The 20796-nt window shown below is 38.7% G+C and overlaps 1 long non-coding RNA gene across 1 annotated transcript in view; it reads right to left on the reverse strand.

Annotated features, from left to right (window-relative positions):
- The window catches only part of LOC130546629 (uncharacterized), a 57070-nt gene that overhangs the window by 21484 nt on the left and 14790 nt on the right, over positions 1–20796 (reverse strand). The window contains exon 2 of the long non-coding RNA XR_008961790.1: positions 9034–9087. This is a non-coding gene — a long non-coding RNA (uncharacterized LOC130546629). The remainder of the gene's footprint in view (positions 1–9033; positions 9088–20796) is intronic.

The raw sequence follows: 20796 nt of genomic DNA on the forward strand, positions 1-20796 counted from the left end.
TCTGCAGCGAGATCCCACAAACCCCCCCCCTCGTCCACGTCTCTCCCTCCCTCTCTTCATCTCGGCTCCGCTTCCCCTCTGCACTGATCAATCCCTCACTTTCTCAGAAGGCTCGAAAAAACGCATCCAGAAATGGCGTCTCGCACTCTGCAGCCACACGACAATCTGTGTGTCACAATATTGTGACAACGTTTCCACAACCGATTCGAGGACACACACCCTCCGCGAAGACGTGTTCGACAGCCACGGTGCAGCGATTCGTCGATTCGGTGTTAAATTATAAACCAAGCGATATTGTTCGTTTGTTGTATTTGAAAGGAAAAACAATGGTCATTAAAATAAAACAAGGAGATGATATGACTAAAGAAAAAACAAGCAGTGCTGTTCTATTGTTTATCGTGAAGTGCAGGTTAAAACAAAAACAACGGCCGTTCAAACGAAACAAGGATTAGATCCGACACATCATAAAAAAGAAACAACAGATAAAACCACAAACAAATAAGTTGAACATGTAATTGATTGAAAGTGAGCAATGCGAACGAGACTTCATTTTTATATCACAACTAAGTAAATAATAAAATCAAAAGCACCCTTAAAATCAACAAATTAAGGCAATTTTAAACAAAAATAATAAAAACAAACAAACACAGACATTGTTTATGCACAGTGTGACTCTCACAGCACCCGAGGCATCTTTATCCGTCTGGCAGTGGCCCTGAATGACCTTTGACCTTCTCTGCCTGCACTGAGGGGTGTGTGAGAGTCGTGACCCCATAGTCGAGGGGTCCGGCTGCCCACCAAATACGCCTTTGATTACAAGCTTATGCAAAAACGTACCATGTCTTCCCTACTGCAATGCAGAGCTACGGATACGCGCTCACATGCACACACAAAGCACGAGAGATCACGAATCAACAGATTCTGTTTGTAAACTCGCATCAGACTGGTCAGAGACTGAACACAGGCTTGTGGATACGAGTAAACAGCGTACAGGTTCAAGTCTGTAAGCGAAGGGCATGTTTGTGTCCAGGGGGAAGCTGGAGACATCAGCAGGGACTGAACGGGAATGGTGATCAATCAACTCACGCACTCGCCATATAGGAGACTGTCACCACAGTACCAGACAGCACACACACAGACGCACAACAATACAAAACGGACGATAAACCGAACCATAAACCACAACACAATGAAATTAAACATTACGATTACGAATGACGATAAACAGAACCCAGAAATCCTTGATTCTCATATAATCCAAATGAGAAAAAATTATAATTTAATATAGAAAAATACACTAAAAAATGTTTAGTTTAATACTTATGGGTCACTTTATTTGAGCCAACCAATTAGAAATCTGAAATAGGTTTTTTATAGTTTATCCAGAGAAAAATACAAAAGATGTTGCCATGGCGTTGCGACAACGTTTGCTAAGATTGCTTTTTAAGAGCCAAAGCAAATTGCATCAAATTTGACTTACAGGCTTAAAAGAATAGTTTATTCCAAGAAAAATTCGTCATTACTCTTGCCGACACCCCCGTACGGAAGAGTATTAGGGCCAAGCAATAAAAAAAATATAAAACCGTTTTGAGATTAAAGTCATTATAATGCGAAATTAAACCCGCAGTTTTTCGGGGAAAAAAGTCGAAATTAAATGTTGAGAATAAACTCAATAAATTTCGAGAATAAAGTCGTTGTGTTTCGAGAAAAAAATAGTTAAATTTCGAGAAAAAAAACTCGAAATAAAATGTCGACAATAAACTCACTATACTTTGAGAATAAAGTCGTTGTGTTTCGAGAAAAAACTCGTTAAATTTCGAGAAAAAACTCTTTGAGAATAAAGTCGTGTTAAAAACGTGTTAAATTCTTCTAAAGAGACCCAGTCGCTGATAGTGTTTCTTTGTTACTGAAGGAAAGCCTAAAGTATAGCTTGACTAAGTGATACAACTCTGCCATGTCCTCATTCAGTACTACGCAATGAACAAGACCCTGATATAGGATAAACGTTTATTCTCGATATTTTATTTAGACTTTTTTCTCGAAATTTAACGAGTTTTTTCTCGAAACACAACGACTTTATTCTCAAAGTATAGTGAGTTTATTGTCGACATTTTATTTCGAGTTTTATTTCGCGAAATTTAACGAGTTTTTTCTCGAAAACACAACGACTTTATTCTCGAAATTGATTGAGTTTATTCTCAACATTTTATTTCGATTTTTTTCCCTGAAAAACTGCGGGTTTAATTTCGCATTATAATGACTTTAATCTCAAAATGGTTTTATATTTTTTTTATTGCTTGGCCCTAATACTCTTCCGTACCCCCGGGTGCTTAATCAGCATTAAAATTAGTCATAATGTACTGCCACTCATTTAATTTTCTCCTTTTGTGTTCTGAAAATACAAACACAATTTTAGAACGTGGGGGCAAGTAAATGACCACAGGATTGTCATTTTGGGTGAACTATTCCTTTAAGGCACATAATCATGTCTTGATCAACTCTGAAACTCAAAACGTTTCAGTAGGTTTTAGTTTTATGCAACGTTAGCTTTAAAGGAATAGCTCAAATGAAAATTCTGTCATTGTTTACTCACCCTCTTGTCATTTCAAACCTGCAGAACACAAAAGAAGACATTTGAAAGAATGTTAGTAACCGAACAACAGGGGTACCCATTCACTTCTATCGTACGGACACAAAACCAAATCAATGGGCACCGCTGTTGTTCAGTTACCAACATTCTTAAAAATATCTCCTTTTGTATTACATTTAGTATTACAAAGTATTCTCACCCCCATCCTCATCCACAGGTGATGAGGATGAGTAAATGATGACAGAATTTTCATTTTTGGGTGAACCATCTCTTTAAAGAACAATCACGAGAACACAGAAGAAATCACATACACACAGTTCTGTCTGGTGGCCCATCGTGCAGGCCCGCTCCTCCAAATCGAACTCATTGATCCCTCCTCAGGGTCAGAGGTCAAACGCATATCGACGGAAAGATGTGTCATCAGCAGCATTCAGCCATGACTCCAGACAAATCAATATCACCTCTGTCTGCCACTCGTAGATTACTCTTATTCATCTGTCATAAATCTCATCACCTCATCACCGCGGTAACGTTTGGTGGCTCCTGATGCAGCTGTGGTCTGGGAGCAAGAGGTCAGGTTCATCGGTGCTCTGCTGTTGTGTACAGGGGGCACCAGGGTAAATGACCAATCGCGGGGCTTCTAATCAGAAACAAAACAAGCTTTTGGGAAGACAGGCCAGAATTGGAGAACAAAGGCCAAAATGTTTGGTACTCCAAATGTACAACAACGCATTTAAAGACAACATGAGATCAGATTACCTTTTTTCATTTATATTAAATATTCCAGGTGTTATCTAAAGATTAGTTATCAGTTGACATAATAATAAAACATTTTCTGCATTTCTAGAATAGCTTTTTGTCCTTGTAATGTAACCAAGGCCAAACAGGTGGGGACAAATTATGAACCAATAATATTATAGGCCAACATCACAATCCAATCAAATCTAGATTCCTAAATGAAACACACGACACACCACGAAATAATGTTTTACCAGAAAATAACTTGGAAGTCCAATGCACTGCAATTTCACGTTTTCTTTACAACACATTGGGTTTACAAGATCTTACACGTTACTATCTTATTAAACATAATAATGTAGGACTGTGCATGTAAATGCACTCAATGTTCACCAGCCTGTTTAAAAAGATTGAATAAAAACTTAAAAATTTAGCACCTGAATTGACTGAGAAAACCCTTTAAGACACTGATGTTCTTCACCTTTGTGTTGGTCCACGCCTTCGCGAAACAAAAGCCTCAACCTTCTCTCCATCACATCCACTCATTTATTTGTGCAGCCATCATATAAATTTAAGCACAGCTGTAACGGACGAGTCGCAGCTCGACTCCGCTGCCAGCTGGACTAGCTTTTGCTGAACCAGCAGGATTTTGGGCCGGGTTTGCTCGGCTACATCTGGAAGAGTCATCCAAGAGCGGAGGTGAAGACGAAACAATCCCTCCTAAAATACAAGCAGCTCGACTCCTTCTGTCAGTTTAAACAGGAAGCTCTGGAAAACCAAAGGTAGGGGTTTTCCACTGAGGTCAATTTAGCTCTCTTGTTAAATTAAAGGAAAAGTACATGCTGGTCTTTTCCATAAAATAGCAGTTTATAGGGATGGCCACAATTATCTCGCAGTATAACATTATATATTCGTCAAGTTTTCTGAGAAAAAAGACTAAAGCTTAAAGGAACAATGTGTAATTATTTGGAGGATCTATTGAAGAAATGCAATTTAATATACATAACTATGTCTTCAGAGGTGTAATGAAGGGTTGTGTTTTTATTACCTTAGAATGTGCTTTTCTATCTAGCATAGTAGGAAAAATTACTTCATCTTTTTTTTTTGTTCTGTTGAACACAAAAGAAGACATTTTGAAGAATGTAGGACAGCAAACAGTTCTCAGGCACTTTTGACTGCCTTTGTAGTTTTTCCTACTATGGGAGTCAACGGGGGGAAAGATCTGTACGGTTATAAGCATTCTTCCAAATATCTTTCTCTGTGTTCATCAGAACAAAGAAATGTATACAGACTCGAAGGTGATTAAATGATGACAGAATTTTCATTTTTGGGTGAAGTATACCTTTAAGCTTCAAACCACTATTTATTTAAGACAAGAACTGCATCAGAGGTTCGATTACTGTTTCTCTATAAATGAAATCCCACGAAAGCCCCTGCAGATTTCAGACGTAAGCCGCACGAAGGTTTGGCTGACAGAGGAAGACAGCTGACTCCATAGTAAAGGCTAGTGAAGTGGATTTAAGCTGTGGGTAGAGGAGCTAGCGTCTTTTCAAGCCGTAGAGGGGCCACGCTAAGCTCGTTCCAAGCCTGCCGGTCGTGTGAGAGGGGAATCAATGACTCGGACTCTCATGCCTGCCTATTGAATCCTCATCTATTTCACTGCTCATTTGTCTGTGTTTAATTGATGGCAGTTAAGTCCCTTTCACAGTGATGCTGTGGGGCCCTATGTGTGCTTACTGGGGCTTTCAGGGCAGACTAAAACAATACATGAACGCCGGGCTTCACAGACTGCAGGCATGGATGCTGGAAAGACACCAAAACAAGACACCGGGCAGACAAACAGAGCTGTTAACTGCATGGTTTCTACACTACACTGACAGAGCAGAACAAAAGCTTATAAAACTACATTTTAGAAGCAAAATTCTAAATCTAAACATAACTCTGTTAAGTTCTGATTGGTAAGAATGCAACCTTCTGCCAGATATTTTTTCATTATCACTAATGTTGTCGTGGGAATATTCCAACCTTAACTAAAACTTGGACATTTTATATACTGTAGATTCACACAATGTTATTCATATAAAAGCATGATTATTATGAAAAGCATGACCGCCTATAACTGTCACTGAGGCAACAGCAGATTGCACCTAAACATATGAATGAGATCGTACGAATTCATACGAATTAGTCAGTTACGAACTGCCAAGACAAACAAGGAATTCTTGGAGACACGATTTAAACTATACAAAATATCAATCAACTTTATATAAATTTCTGTGGGAAAATCTGCTACATGAAATGCAGGGCTCTAAAAGTGCCTTCTTATGTTATAACAGACATTTCAAACACAAAATGCATAAAGCTTAAATTTGAGCAGGTGCATGGCCAAAACATCCAGATTCATGACAATCGATGGATGGAACGTTTAAAACAGCATACTACATTTACATTTACGCATTTGGCAGACGCTTTTATCCAAAGCGACTTACATTGCATTATAATATACATTTGTTTCTGAGTATGTGCAATCCCTGGGATCGAACCCAAGACCTTGGCGTTGCTAGCGCATGCTCTAACCACTGAGCCACAGGAAAGTATGGCTGCATTTTACAGCCGCAGAAAAAATTAAGAGAACATTTCGAAATTATTTTCAGTTTTTCTGAATTTACTATTCAGAGGTATGTGTTTAGGTAAAATGATCATTTTTGTTTTATTCTGTGAACTACGAACAACATTTCTCCCAAATTTCAAATAACAATATTTTTTCTATTTGCAGAAAATGAAAAGGAGAAACGGGTCAGAATAACAGAAAAGATAATCTGTATTCTTTAAAATAGAGCAAAGAAAACAAGTCTATATTCACTTTTAAGGAACACAACAGTAATATTTGTACATGTTTTTACGAAAAGTTCAAAATGGATTTTTTAATGTGATAACCTGACTTTAACACAGTTTTCATGTGTCTTGTCATGCTGTCAGTCATTCACATTGCTGTTGGATGACTTTGTGTCACTCTTAAGGTTTGATTTAGTTGAAATTAAACAGATAAAAGACTGGAATGGCTTACAATACATCTAGAAATGCTGAATAAATGAAAATTTGGAATGGTCTCTTATTTTTTCCGCAGCTATGTAGTGTATACCGTTTTCTGTATACAACACAGTGTATCTGGATGACCTACTAGATTTGTGAAAATGTGCATGATACAACAGCGCTTACGGTGTGGAATATTGCATCCCAGAATGCAATGCACTTGACTTGACCTGCCTTTTCCACTATGATGGATGGAAGTAACATCAGCCGTGAACTGTAACATCTCTAACATTCAGTCTCTCAAAATAACCAAACGGTCTTGTGACAAACAATGACGATAGGTCGTGTTGTTTGATATGCAACGATTTTTCAAATAGTTTTACGGAGATCGCCTCATCTGGTAAATGACCTGCTATGCATGTTAAATAAACAAGAAAAAACAACTTAACATTGTGCTACTGTCCAAAGTATTTTTTGAAGAAAAAAAAGGCTAAATTCAGTTTCGCTGCTGATTAGACATGTGCACGGTTAATCGCGGTTACCACTAAATCCTGCTAAAACCGAGCTGGCTGCGATAATGCAAGGTATCAAATATTTTATTGATGCGTAGCTTGTCCGTGAAGCACGGCTCTGGGATCAGTAGAAATGCTGCTCGATCTAAAAGCAGTGCGAGTTTGAGTCGCTTATAACGTGCATTTAAAAAAGCAACACCCGTCAAACATGATCATTATAAATATACTTTATTATCATAAAAATACCTGAGGAGGCTTGAGGAACAGTGATAAAAACATGTCCTTAGGCATTTCCTAGAACTATGTGTGTTATGGTCTTCTTCTGCAGTGCATATTTAAAGTTTCAGCACGAGAGCGCCCTCTGGCTTTCGGATGCAGCAACATTTTACCGTACTTCACTCACAAGTTGTGCATAAATCACGTGATATATATTTTCGGTTAATCGGGCAGAAGTCTACCAGTGCTGATATACCCTGATCACCCATCACTGGCAGGCTTAGCAAAATTAAGAATAGTCTCCACTATATATACTGTACAAGAATTTAGAAAGTGACTGCTCTCAAAATTCAAGCTTTTGAATACAAGCATGCTGGTTTATGGATGCATCCAGAAACACTGCATAACAAACGTCTCGAGGGAAAACAGACAAGACAATGTGACATCACCGTCTGTGGCATCAGCTGACTGAACAACAGGGTAAATGACAATGAAACTGACAGCCTGTTCAATTTAAGAGAAACAAGAAATGTCAATTAGCAAGCGGGATGACTCTGAATCATCTCTGTGTTAAACTGCATTGAAAACAGATCTTGCGCTAATCCTCAAATATTGTCTATTAAAGAAATATAGTTCTAGATTTGCATTGTAAGTGTAATACAAACAGACACAAGCACACCTTATTTTTGCAGTTAGCACACATGCGCCGACCCATATATCCAAACCACCATCTTTTAAGGGATCTAAGGGACACTGGTTCATGTGCTATTTGAGCCCAGTCTCATGAATTGCGTATAAATAACACGCGCGTTGCGTTATCGTGTAATACGTACGCCAAAGTTAGATTTTGCGTGCATATGATACGCCTATTTTTGCGTGCATATGATACGCCAATTTAGCGCGCGTGCATATTAACCGGCAATTTGTCTTATTAATCTGTCCCCAAACCCTAAACCTAATGTTAGCATGCGTGCATATTATAACCTCTACCCTAACCCAAACCCTAAACCTAACAGTATTATTTAAATTATTTCAGAGTTTCCTCTTCATGTACGTTTCAAAATGGCTGCTCTCCAGCGAGGTGCACGCAAACATTGGCGTATCATATGCACGCAAAATCTAACTTTGGCGTACGTATTACACGATAATGCAACAGCGTGTTATTTATACGCAATTCATGAGACCGGGTTGGCTATTTTACAGGTTTGCTCTTTGTGGAGAGAAAGAGTCTTGCTTGATGAAATAAGTGTACTCCAAGGAAAGCTAGAAGGTTGTACAGTTAACTCCCATGGTGTCATTCGAAACCATACAACCTACTACCTCATCCTGGATGCACACGTCCATACTGATCCGCTGGACCTTCTGGAGCCAAAAATAACATCCTCTGCACATTCACGGGAGAAACGGTTCTAATTTTTGCACGAATATGATATGATAGTCTACCAGAATCCCTATGGATGATATAAAGGAGAGCTTCTTTCAAGAGGTCCATGAGTTCACTATCAGATCAAAAACATCACTAAACTCATTTAGGTGCATCGGATAAAAGGAACATGCTAGTTATTAAAAATAAAATAATAAAATAAAAAATACTTGAAACTAATTGTTAGTTGTGTTAAATGTTGTTTTTACCATTTACACCAGAAAAAGACACTTTCAGGGAGAGTTCACACTGTAAATGTAAAAGTTCACACAGGACGTCGAGTTCACCACAGCGACAGAAACCCACAGAATCGAGCTTGGGTTGCCGATTACGCCACAAGATCGGATCTACGGGTTTATGACAAGTGGTCAAAATTTCGTATGAAAGCCAAACCCAGGTCATACTCGTGTCTCAGAGTCTTTGGATGAGCCACTGCAGATCAGATAAACCACAGAGATACTCCCCTGCATGAACAACTGTAAATGTAGAAGAGTGAAAAAAGCAAAGCATGTTAGACTGACCTGATTGAATTTCAGTGGCGATGATTTAATCCACGTCTGCTTCTGTTGTTCGTGCTGTGAAGAGAAATCGCAACATTAGAACTCAGCACCCAGTAGACAATAAATGTGAATACATTTCTTATCTACATACAAAAAAATTAGTTACTAGTGTGTTTTTAAATGAAAGGGATATTTAAAAGAAAAATGGTCTCTATGAGGTGTGGTTAAAGGGGTTCAAAACTGAAAGGGCTTGGTGATACTTGATGAAAGTTCGCAGGGGCCAGAATTATTTCTCGTGTTTTTATTGGAAAAACATGCATCAGTTTTGATTTTATGTTAACTTTACACCTTTCCTATGTTCATACCGTATCTACACAGAGGTGAGATGTTAGTGCCAACAAAATATTTTGTCCACGAATCTACAATGTAAGTTGCACAACCTGCATATTCCTCAAACGTGTCAATGTAGGAAAATGAAATTAATCATAGTCAAAAAATGTCTCACCCACAAGATTTGAACTTTCTGATTCAAGTAAAAGATTAGACTGTTAAACAACCACTCCGGCTGGCAAAATAGTGAAAGGTTTGGCAGCAGAAGCTTGTTTCAACACATCCCTGCCACAGAACGCCAACCGTGACTGAGGACGAGGTGAGCTTTGACAAGAGCACAGCGATCTTAAAAGACAACACGAAAGCTGTCAAGATGGAAAACTGTGCATTTCACGAACAGCTGCAGCTTCTCTTCTGCAACGACCGATTACTGATGTTCATCGGATGTAAATTCACGGCAGACCTGAGCTGTGACAATGCAAGCGGCAGCTTTTACGCCCATACATCTGCACTTTTAGTAATTGTTTTTACATCGGCTAAACCAACCTGTGAGATCAAGAAAAGAGACAGAAAGATGGAAGCCCTTACGATCAAATAAAAACAATACTAGTGGTTCTTTTAGTGCAAAAACAGGTCAAACTCAGGTGCAAGTCTGCACGGAGCGCTCCGCCATTTTCTCAGCAAGCAAACACAGTAGGAGAAAAAAAGTCAGGAAAAAAAACACAAGCTTCGCTTTCCAAGTTTCTCCTTTTCTCAATGCTGGCACTTTCACAAAATCTTCACAAGCGGGTCACGTGACGCTCTGCTTGAGATCAGAGGTATTCAGCTGATGCTGAGTAGACATCTTTTGTCTACATAACAAACCCCCGAGCACAGCCCTGAAAACCCACCACCTTACTGGGGGAAAAAGGGGTGGCGTTGGGAGCCATGGCAACCTTCACCTGGCACGATGCCCGTCGTAAGGACAGGCGAACTGGTGCAGTGGCACATGAGATGAGCTGAATTCTAACAAGGAAGTCAGATGCTACAAGTGAAGGAAATGCCTCTCGATATTTCAATGAAACTCGTATCACGGAGTTGAGGGCTGCTAAAGTCATTCTTGGTGAAGAGTGCGTTTGGATCGAAGTCGGTAGTAAAACGCCCCGTTGGAATACGTCTTCCGTTGCCTGGAGTGACTCAGTGAAGCTCTATTTCAAACACAGACACTCAATATCCATTATGAGTCATAATCGTAGTTTGTAGATGAGACATTGTGGTGGGCTGATAAAAGTTCCCATCAGGGTTTTTTTAAACGTGAGAGCAGACAGAGGGGACATGTCGGTGTTTCCTGCAATACTTGGATGACCGTGGTGTAGCATCAACATTAAAGCAAACACTTAAAATCCACAAATGAGATGAGGGGCAAATGACAAGAATACGTAACACCTGTTAGTTTCAAAGAGATATATTTACTTCTACCTGTCGTTGCATACAGAGAGACATAAGTAACTGAGGACGTAAGCTACTCTTAACGCGTAAACAAAATTAAAACAAAATGGCATTTAGTCAAACAAGCACACAGGTTAAAGGGATACTTCACCAAAAAATGAAAATTCTGTCATCATTTACTCACCTTCGAGTTGTTCCAAATCTGTATAAATGTCTTTGTTCTGATGAAAACAGAGAAAGATATTTGGAAGAATGCTTATAACCAGACAGATTTTTGCCCCCCATTGACTCCCATAGTAGGAAAAAATACAATGGTAGTAAAAAGTGCCCCAGAACTGTTTGCTGTCCAACATTCTTCAAAATGTCTTCTTTTGTGTTCAACAGAACAAAAAAATGATAAAGTAATTTTTCCTACTATGGGAGTCAATGGGGGCAAAATCTGTTTGGTTATAAGCATTCTTCCAAATATCTTTTAAATTTATACAGATTTGGAACCACTCGAAGGTGAGTAAATGATGACAGAATTTTCATTTTTGGGTGAAGTATCCCTTTAAACATTCCACGAAAAGTTTGCTGGCAACAGATAAGGGATTTTTGAGCAAATATGGCAACAGTAATTCATCAAATTCTGAATAAATGACGGAGAAGAGTGTTATATCCAGAGGTCTATCAAGATGTGCCAAGAAATCAAGCATCTTTTCAGCATTTTAAAGAGCCAATTCAGGTGCCTGGATCACATCGGCGAGACATCGCTGTACCGTTCCAGCAAAGCACGCCAGATTGCAGTAGTCTGCTGCATCCCCATAACCTGGTGCTCAAAGCTAGCCTGCTAAATGGGGAATTGCAGTAAGCAAACTGTGTTCGGCACAAATTCTTGGGCATGTGATGGGTATAATTGCTTTAGTGAATCCGGTGCTACAATAATGCCATCAGCATTCACAATCAATTCCCCCTTCAATACAGTTTTCAAAATTAAAACAAAGTATTTGGACACTTTCTGGTTGTCAAAAACATGCCGATAGATATATTATGAACTATCCCCATGAGTTACTTAGCTATGTAACATGTGTGGTTCTGGAGAAACAAAAGTCAATCAAATGGTATTTGGATTAGTTGGCTAGAAGTACGAAAAGTTAGTTTTGTGATAACATCTAGCATATTTTTTTGCAGACACCACTTGGTTTGATCATTAATTATCTAATGTGATGAAATGCATACATTAAGAGTGGATGAAGTGTACAATATTTATAGGGCCACTGTAATCCTCACCACCGTTAAAACCGCTGGATTAGAAACTGGAACTGCTGGAACTAATATGATTAAAGGCCACATCATAATTCTCTACCAATGCTTCTTCTGACACTCCGCAGAGAAACTTCTTTCTTTCCATTCTTTTCCACATTCACTTATTTTCAAAACTTGATAATCTGATAATAACAAAGCAATGCACTCCATTTAAAAAAATACAAAATAACCTGATTTAGGCACGGAGAAGCTTATAATAATAGATGTTTGGATTTGATCACTCTGAACTCATCCACCCTTGTTCCTGGATGGATACATTTCTCAGTAGTCTCTGACAGCACACAAACACAGTCAGCAGATCTGCATCTAACCACAAGATCTATTCATGTTTATGCATGTGTACTTGTGTGTCCTACTGTAGGACCAATGAACTCAATGAACTCAGTTTGCAAAAACAAAGGTTTAAGGCTAAACATGATTATTTTGTATATATATTATTGGTTCACTAAAATAAGCCAGCCACACACGCACGCACGCACGCACGCACGCACACACACACACACACACACACACAAATCAGCTAATAAGAAAGCTCTTTACATTTCACATTTGCAGGACCAATGAAGATGAAGGACAACGTGAAGAACACAGGCAAGCTTGAATCGTTTCATAAATGTCTGTCCAAACTTTATGATCAACATACTGAAAACCTCAGTCTATTTAACTAAAATTAAAGTTAATGCCAACTATTCAATATAGAGGTTACTCTGTTTGTGCGGTAAGCTGATGTGTTCTGTACCAGTCGTAATACATTTTCCCAGACTGAGACATTCGCCTCATTCTGGAGTCAATGCAGAGCCATCACTGATTCACGCCACAGGACTCAGCAGAAAGAACTGAATTCCATCGTGTTCTCCTCACATCATTTACCTTTCAAACGCTAGGCTGCGTCAGCATCGTCTATGTTTGAGAAACATGCATCTGACGGGTGCATCTGTCACATGTTACTTGAATGTTCTTTCATTTTTCTGTTGCAGGCTGCCTCTTTAAAACAGTATTGTGACTGTAGCACAGTGCCGCGATGTTCTCAGATGGTTATACTCTGGGACACTGACATATATAATGGTACTAAATTATGACCATATATACCCTGGTATATGTCCCAAATAACATGGCATTTACCTGGTACATGCCCAAAAATAATATGGAAATGACATGGTATTTTTTAGGCGTGAAAGAAAAAATGTAAAATCAAGAAATGTGTTGATTCATCCACACACATGCACACACAGAGTTCCCCTTTCTTTCCCTTTTCTCTCACACAAACGTTCACACACATCTTATATTCTCTCTATTAATAAAATAAACTCTATTCTCTATTCAGAGCTATTCATTTCGTTGCATTTGGCTCCATTTTCTATTTTCGATAATGTCCTAAATTACTTTACATTTAGGGCTTTAACAGATGCTTTTTTAAACCAAAAACTGCACTGAAAAGTGAGGAAAACAACAAAGCAATTCATTCTGAGGATGCAATAATATGAGCCGAAAAAATAGAGGAATAATAATTTGAGAAGTGCTAAGATGCATCGTTTCAACATTCAACTTCATAAATCCACAAATAAAACAAAAATAACATCATGTAATAAATAACCTTGATGCATTGTACTTTAATTTCCATTTTTATAAAATATCTCGTTTTACCAGAAACTAACGCTGCTTCATCACCTCAAAGAAGAGCGATTTCATATCCGAAGATGCGGGACGCTAAGGTCAAAGTTCAATTGAGCCTGGCAAAAATAAATAAATAAAAAACTATCCACAGAGCACAGAGAGGTTTTCCCGCAGGACAGAACGAACCACTGAAAACCAGACAGGGGGAAAATCAGACAGACGTCGCAGTAATGTGAAACAGTCGTAATGCGGTCCCTTCGCCAGGGCGAACCAACTGCACGCGCTGCTCACAGTACAGAGATGAAGGCACCAGATGGCTAAAGAAAATCAACACTGGGTGCTTTTCTTCCGAATGGCAATTATTCACCGACTCTATAAACAAAGTCAACAAAAGTGATGGAATAGCCTGACTTTAATCAACAACGTACTTCAGTAATGCAGAAGATTAAAGATGAAGATATGAGAAAGCAGAATGCCGTTTGTCTGCATCGCCGACCTTCCCTACAAATTTGAGCCAAATCATTAGTGGCAAAAGTAAACTTTATTTCAACATGCCTTGTTAACTTCCACCACAAACTTGCAACACCGAATCTGAGCTCGATGGGTGGATATCATTCGTTCACTAGATACACTAGAGATATTTCCATCAGGTGTTTATTGCGTCTGGTTTGATGTTTTTGCACGTTTAAACAGACATGCATTAGTCAGAGCGAGCGGATTTCAACCCTGCATGAGTTTGAAAATCATGTAATGTGAGAGAAAGAACAAAGGCAGAGATTCACATGCAACCAAACGCAGTAAAAACAGCTATTCTTAATGCATTCGGTAATTAGCTGTCAGCATTAGTTTGCTTTAGTCTCACAGGAGACACAACAGTCTAAAAAATAACTGTGAAATGCACAAATAGGTTTTGTGCAATGAGATTTCAGGTCTCTCGGTGCAGAGAGGCCATGCCTCCTGTTCTCCCTTAAATGCTTGCAGAGGTTTGCCAGGCAACGAGCCAAGAAAATGACTTTGTTTGACCCAACTGCCAATCAGTTAGGCTGGGTGGGTCCGTATTAAACGCCAGCACTTTTTCAGCGAACCTCATTGGCCGCGGTTGCCTTGTGTGGGCGGAGACAGGTTAAGAAACAAGGCTGTTGATGGGGAAAAGGGAAGCAGAGAGCTGGTGCAGAGCGCACCAACAGCCAATAGAAGTTTAACCCATAGAAGAAACTGGTTAAGCATTGATTAGACTAAAGCTGATTTAATGAATTTATTCATGGGTATGGCTTAAATGTTAATCAATAACAGTAATATAAGGTCTTTAAAAAGAGTAAGATAGTAAGATGCTTGCTAGGCAGCTTTACAACCTGGGACAGGTTATCGAATCACAATAGAAACCCCGATCGGCTGATCTGCTAGCAAAATGAGGAGGATGAACGGCACGTAAAGGCACGTTTTCGAATCTCAAAAGTTTCACCTCCAGTTCACCTCCTCATGGAGATCCTACAATGCACATACTCGCTCGTTTCAAAACGGAGTAGTACAAACCTGAATTTCACTGATGCTAATTAAAAAGAATAATCAAAAAGAATAAATATACCGCCTGAGCTCTAAGTTCTCTTCTGGCCAATATCATCAGTGCAGAAAAGTAAGAGGGCTTTTAATGAAGTGACGTAATGCATGAACGGCACGCATCGATTACCGGAACGCCGCTAAGCGTGAGCGACAAACAGACACGGATCTTATTTACCATCACAAAGCTCAATCAATACATCATGAATCCTGAATATTAAACCTAATATTATTCCACACGTGACGACGCAGAACTGGATCGATAAAAATGGCATCAAACGAGCCTTCAGAAAGCATCATGTTAATTAATCAGAGCCATTAAAATGAATTCACATGACCTCAGGCTTAGTTAGTCTCGGGACACTCAGGTAAAGATCCAGAGGAAAAAACGTTGCATTTCACAACAAACCAAGACTGAGACACAAAGGAGAATGCTAAACAATCTGTCTCTATGTAAGGGAATTTTAAAGTAATGATCGATTCAGGTTCAGACTTAAGCCCATTGCACATTGAGTCCGAAATTTGCGTCCGAAATTTCCGCACGTTAAAAAATAAATACGACCTCACGTTGTGTCAATCACATTTACACACTGCCTCCGATATTTTCGTCCGTCATAAAAAATTCGGACCGGGTTCGATTTTCTGCGTTTTTCGCATCCGTCAAGAATTTTGAGTGGCCTTTTTTAACAATTCAGAGACACCGTACAAACGAGAGGCAAATAAGAAAAAACGCATACGAAAATTTCGGACTGTATGTGCAAAGACCTTTAGACTGTACGTTTGTCATTGCATGCAACCAGTTAGGCTAATGCAATAAGAAAATACAATTATTTTGGTGCTGTGGCTTTTCCTTATCAAGAAATAATTGAAACCAGTGTTCTTAGTGTGTCAGAAAACCGCAAGAGAAATCGTTTGCTCATTATTTAATACATGTTTCCACCGTCATAATGTGACAGCGCTGGGGAATTAGTTGGTTGTTTTAACCTGTCTCAACACAAATTCATTTTTGGTTCTCCGGCGAGGTGCTAGAGCTCATTATGGGACTTCCTGTCTCCTCTGAACGCTTCCTTTCAGATTTTCCCTTGGCCTTTTGTTGTCTTAGAAAATACGCAGCAGACAGGGACAGCAGACCTCAGACGTTGCTCAAATGTGTTCAAGCTTTTAGAAACAATTACACACCTAAAATACACATTTCGGGCTCATTTAAAGCAATCATCTTCAATTACAGGGGCCATTAAAAAACTACCTGCACAATCGAGAATATCAAATTCCTTTAAAATCATCACCAAGATTTTGATGAGTCCTGGTCTCTGACATCTTAAACATCTAGAGGCACAACGTTTATTCTTCTGAACTTGAGATGATGTCAGCCTAACAAACAAACTTAACCAGGGAAAATTCATATAATTATACAGATAGCAGACTAATATAGACTCAAGGCACACACACACACACAAAATCGCTCCTGTTTTAAAGTCATTTTTTAGCACCCATGATAAAACGCGTTAACCATGGAAATCATGGCATTTTCTGCTGCCTGATTCATTGCTGATTCAGCAAAAGGCTGTAAGGGCACAGCAGGAAAGATATGGAAAGGCGTAATTATGATTCACCCCTGCACCGAGCTGGAAACTGCTGAACCAAAATTGCTTAGCATTTCTGTGCGACGCGAAACCCGCCACCTTTGAGTGCACAAAGACAGTACGACCGAGCTCTGATTTGCATACAAAGAGTAAACCCATTTCTCCTTTTAATAACTAACAGAATCTGGAAGCATTGAAATATTGATTATCACAGTGACAGCTCATTGACGATCATTACGGTTAGCAAAGGTGAGAGAGAAATGTGTACAAGAAAACTGAAATGCACAGTGGCAGGTTCACAATAAATCAAAGCGTTGAGCAAACAGACAAGCCAATCAACATCGTCTCCTTCATGCAAATTAGCAAATAACATGCAGTTGAGACATGTTAAATAAACTGTTCATTAGTACAGCATATATTTATAATGTAGTAAAGTAATATAGTACATACAGTAGTGGCCAAAAGTGATGGCCAACTTTGAAAAACTTTGTATGTATGTGGCATAGTTTGGAGAGAAAACATAAGGAGGATTGGCAAAAAAATAACCCACAACACATGAATAAATATTATTGTTGCGAGTTATTGGCTAAAAAATATTACTACAAGAGAAGATCAACAAAATATTAATAAATACCATTTCTTTTCTGTAGGCTTTGTTTTCTTTGTGTATTCGAATAAAATCCCCATTCTCTGAAATGCTGTAGTTCCATGCTAATGCTAAAGCTACCTTTTTGCCAAATAATTTTGCCCAAGAAATACCTTAAATGTTTAGTGTTTTGTCCATTTTGCACCACATATGTCATATTTTTATGTTTTTTAATGCGTTTATGCTTTCTCGTATATTAAAATAAAACCAAATTTCCTTGACATGATGTAGTTGTCTTTTTAACATTGAATTTTTTCCAACGAAAAGCTAAAACCTCAAAACCCTCATACCACAATTTTTCAATTTTGCACCATATACCTCATATTTTCATGATTTAATCTAAATCGATGGGGCATTAATATGTACAAATATGCACTTTAGACAAAACTTTTGGCCACTACGATATATCGTCAACAAAGTTGACAAGCACTTTTTAATACTTTTTATTGGTAAGATATTTGCAAAACCCCGTGAAAAACATAAAAGGTGACTAATAATAATGATTTATGACAAAATAAAAATAAAATCATGTGTTTGATAGGAACTTTAACTCGACTTCAGGACTGTAGGATATGGTACACTTTATCCTGGTGGACCGATTAAACCCAAGAATTCTGACCATGGTTCTGAACTTTGATGAATTTTACTGAATGAAATATGAAGGTTTCAAAAAGACAGCAGTGATATAAACAACGGCACCCGTCAGCTAGCATCATAATGTTTAGCAATTCTGCTGTCGAATCTTTTGCCATACGACCTTCAAAACTGTTTGTAGTTCTAAGCAAGAGAGAAAAAATACCCAAAAATATTTGCCAAAAGTCGTTCAATTGCATCAAATCAACAAATTATTTCTTGCACACATCAATATCCTTCTGATTCAACATGTGGCTAGCATCTTAAATAAAGCCCCGTTACAGACTCTTGATTCTAGGTAAAGCAAACAGGAAGTGACTGGCTTGAGATTATGGCTGCCTGGAGTTTCCACAGAGCCCCCTGCTAAGGTACACGTTCTCAGTTACTTTTGTCTGTCATTAACCCGTTAAACCCCTCATAAGAGCCCTTTGAGAAAAGTGTCACATGCCCCGGGGGGCCATTTTGTTGAGAACAATGATCCTAAAGGAGTTACACACCATTGCAATAGGTCCCGTCCCAAGAGCTGAGACACTTACGGATTCTCAATGCTCCAAATCAAAACACAATAATCCGTTGCTGTGTAAGGAAGCTCTGCCTTTTGTATCAAAGCTACGACTGATCAACACAGACATGCGTTCGCATGAAACATGATTGAGTGTTGAGAACTTGGGGCTGTCAAGATAAACGCTTTCACTTGTCAAATCAAATCCTGAGTTTGTTTCTGTTGGGACGTCTGGGACCAGTGCTGCCAAAAGCACTACACAACTATAAGCACAGATTTGTAACTTTAACCCCAAGATACCAACCCACCTGCCTGCTAACCCGATCTGTATGATTCCTTTAGTGAATTTGGTGCTGGCACAACATGGTGCAGAAAGGTTTCCTACAAGAGCAAGCCAGATTTAAAGAGAACGAAGAAAAAAGCTCATACTTCCAAACAAAAACTTTCCACACTCCACTACAGATGATTTACATAAAAAAAAAAAAATCAAATGGCTTGACGGTAAAAACCAGAACGCAAACCTCAACTGCAGCCAAACAAATCTAATGGCTGTATGACATAAGTCAAGAGAGGCTTCTAAAACATACGCAAACATACTCAAAGAGAACATACTCAAAGAGTTAGTCGAGCGGTATATCATTACTCAGCATCGTGTGGATGGGTTTGATCTCTCAGCTGCTTGAGGTCTCGTGTTTGACCCACGATGCCCCCGTCCTGTCAGCAAGCTAACGCTAATGGCTCCAGCGTTCAGCTGCTTCTACGAAACATGAGGGACTTGGATGAAACGCACAAAGATGAGTGTCCTCACGTGGTTCTGCTAACAGAGCACTCTCTGTCCTCACCTCCAATCCCTTTTGGCCTAAATTCCTGATCCCATGCCAGGATCCACCTCTCACGACGAGGAACCGCTGCAGAAATCGCTGAAACGAACACAAGACGAGCTCTCATCTGTGCAGTCTAATGACATTCACAACGTCTTTCTCCAGCCACAACACAACATGAACTTTTTAACAATGAGTTTGATTTTCAATAATGATAATATGATTGAATATTTAACCATGCTTTTGACAATAACCCAAATCTAATTATGCTATTAAACAGATGCTTAATTTCAGGATTGAGGTGGGAGAAGAAAATGGCTGTTCATTTACTTTACATATACCAATTCGCTGTTGCTTGGCAACCACAAACAGCCTATATAAGGAACAATATTACATAGCAGAAAAACTAGTTTATTCTGGTATATTTATTTATTAACTTGTTTATTCTAATAATTATGAATAAACTAGTTTACAATAAATAATAAATCTTGTAGGTAGGTGCCTTATTTCCTTATTCAATATTTAGTGGGAGGGGAAAAAAATTACATCACAGCATGCAATGTTTAAACCTTTACAATTATTTAATTCTTTCCTCTTTCGTTCTAAAACTAAATCCAGATAATAGATTATATTTCCATTTTTTTAGGTTTCTAATATTAATCTATACCTCAATTATTTTAGGATTTAAAATAAAATAAAAATATAGAGCTGAAAGTGAGAGACAAACAGAAAGATGAGGGTTGGGGGGCGTACAGTCCTTATTATACAGGATACAACATATAATAAATGTCTGAATTATACATTTTCTTTTGGGTACAAATATACTAGTATTTAAAAAAACGGTAGAAAAAAGGTTATCAGCACCTAAGCTAAAGTAATGGCAAACACAAATGCAACAAAACTGAATTAGGTTAGTCAAATAAAGCCTATTCAGAGACATTTCACATTTTCATACAAAAAAATCCAGGTAGCACAATTCTAAATGGACTTTATTTGTGTTCAGGATCGCCTTTTAAATCTTGGCTAGTTTTGATCCTGAGGCTGTTCTTTGAGCAGGTGAACTCAGCCTAAAACTTTCCCACGATCCCCAGGCAAAATCCTGTTCCTGAACCCTCGGTAGACCGCTGCCATCTGGCCCCACTGTGTTCTCAATGGGAGGGCAGGCGTCAGCTGCACGGCCAAATTCAGCGTTCCACCACAACCCCCACAGAAAGACAAACACCAAAGCCAACAGCATCCGCATCCACCCGACAGCCATCATCATCATATACATCATCCTGCCTTTCTATACAGCGCCCAAAGAATTTGGTCAATAAATATGACACTTTGTTTATAACATTCTAAACAAAACATATTTTATCAAAC

Source organism: Triplophysa rosa, linkage group LG22 (genome assembly GCF_024868665.1).
Source record: "Triplophysa rosa linkage group LG22, Trosa_1v2, whole genome shotgun sequence".
Taxonomy (NCBI): Eukaryota; Metazoa; Chordata; class Actinopteri; order Cypriniformes; family Nemacheilidae; genus Triplophysa; species Triplophysa rosa.